Raw genomic sequence first — 2,553 nt, 5'->3', positions numbered from 1 at the left:
ATGACTTGTTGCAGTGAGCACAAGAGTATACTATGCAGAGAGAATAATACAAATGCTAATGATCGACATAGGAGGGAATTTGCAAAATAATTTGATGACCTTATAAGTTGGACTAGAAATACATTATTTTTAATAATTATAGAAATAAGTATTTGAACCAACAAAATTTTTTATGTTATAGTGTAAATGAAATATAAGTATTTCAATAAAGAAGAGGGTGCAACCGATGAGTTGTATGATTTAGCATGTAGCTCCGATCGAAGGGTTAACCACTATGTATCTTGTATCATTGGAGGAATGAGATTTTATACAAGAAAGCATTGAGATGCAATGACAGACCCAGAATAGTGGAATTGCTACGATAGGATATGAAGGAGAAGAAGAGATTGAATATTATGGTGTACTAATAGATATCATAGAACTGAAGTATGGGTCCAGTAATTATGTATTCTTGTTTTAATATGAATGATAGGATATTAGCAATAAAAAGATCGATATTCATATTGATCCATACTTTATCAGTGTAAATTTTGCACGAACATGGTACTAGAATGAGTCGTATATATTAGTAACTCAAGCGAAACAAGTAATATATTCGAAGGATCTAAAGTATCGAGGTAATTGGCATGTCGTACAAAAAATAACATCTAGAGGCGTATATGACATACCAACCCAATTAGAGATGGATGAAAATTTGAATTTATATGAAGATGAAGCTTTTCAAGAGGAAGAACAAACATTAATCAAGCTTCTTGTTGATGAAGAACTTGTAACAGCTCCTTTGAATAGGACTGATCTACTGCCCAACAAACTTGAAGCTGATTTTGTATTTAATCTTGATGAGTCAGAGGGTGATGATCAGTTCATAAATGATGATGAGATAGAAGATGATATATTAGTCGATTATTATGATTCGAAAGAGGACCTACACATCGAGGAAGATACGAATATTGATGAGTAGATTTATATTCTTTGTTCAATCTTTTCTTGCAATAATAGTATGCGATATAATTCTATTCATTAGAATATAATTTATTTTTTGTTATTATTATTTAATATTATATTCATTTATATGATAAAAATTATAGGTATGGTACCAGGAGACAGATGACGATGTTCGCATTCGCAGTCTACTCCTGAGGCTGAGGCATCTTCACCTATTTTCACTGCCGCACCAGCTCCATCGCCATAGGGTCCTGCACTGGCAGGTCCCAGTGAAGTAGGTTTAAGTGGTATTATTATATTTTTTATATAATAAAATTTAATTTTTTTTAAAATTTGGATAGCTATCATACTAATGATTTATTTATTATTATTTCAGGCTAGTTTTCATTAGTGGTGAGGCGAGAAGGTCCATCGAAGAACCTTTCTCTAGAGCATTGGAGATACGAGCACTTGAGACAGCGTCTCTGTATTGAGATACCACCCAACTACACTAGGCCCATTAGAGGATGGTGCAAGCTGTGGTAGATCGAGCTGAGCATCATATGCTGCAGCTATGCCTCGTGACGCTTTGTGATTGGCATCACATTGTACGGGCTCAGAGAGAGATTTTTTATACCTAATTACAGGTAAAATAAATTATACTATGAATATTTAATTAGCACGGTATTCTTCTAATATTTGTTATTGGCAGAGTGTATTTGATATTATTGATTTTGAGGAGGATCGCATGCGGCGAATTGTAGACACTCATTTATATTTGCATTTCAAGGATCGCCACCGCATCCATCAACATTGGTACCATGTGATGTAGGATCATGGGGTGGAGGTAGCATGGCAGCGGCCCTATGACAGTATCACTATGGATGATTGGGCTCTCATATATCGGTATTATGAGGATCCGGCATATCAAGTTATACATCCAAACTTCTTTTTTTTTAGAGTTTAATGATTGAATCATTTATTCTTAAATTCAGTTTATTACCTACTAATTTGACTAATGTACGCAGAACGTCATGAATCGGATGAGACAGATCGTATCACATTTTGATTTTCAGTAAAAAATTAAAATAGTTATAACTTTAATTTTCAGGACTGTATGATAGACATCAGATCCCAGCGTACCCATGAGAGCTCAACCGCACCCACAGATGATGAGAACTGTGATCAGGTGTTTGGTACGAGATCCTGTTATGTTAGAGGTTTAGGACATGAGATCAGTGCCCCCTCATCCTCACGCTCGTCCAGGGCTCACATCCATGCTATTTGTGATGCTTAGCTGGTGGAGGTGCAGAGGCAGGCTGAGCAGTGAGCTGATGAGTTGGTTGCATGCATCGATGAGTACCAGCAACTCTAGATCCAAATGATGGAGCGGATAGCATAGATGAAGTAGATGATGCAGCTGATGAGGCAGCAGTAGGTCGGTCCAAGCTCTTTCGAGTGCTCTCCTTCTCCAGTCTGTTCTCCTTCTGCAGATGTCGACACTTGACGATCTTTTTATGTATTTTTTTATTTTTATTTTAGATTTCTTATAATTTTAATTTAATATAATTAAATGATAAAATTTATTTATAGATTTATGGTGTGAATTTTTTATTTTAATTTTTAATT

This window comes from Elaeis guineensis, chromosome 4 (genome assembly GCF_000442705.2).
Source record: "Elaeis guineensis isolate ETL-2024a chromosome 4, EG11, whole genome shotgun sequence".
Classification (NCBI taxonomy): Eukaryota; Viridiplantae; Streptophyta; class Magnoliopsida; order Arecales; family Arecaceae; genus Elaeis; species Elaeis guineensis.
The sequence above is the reverse complement of the archived record's forward strand: the minus strand, read 5'-3'. Positions refer to the sequence as shown.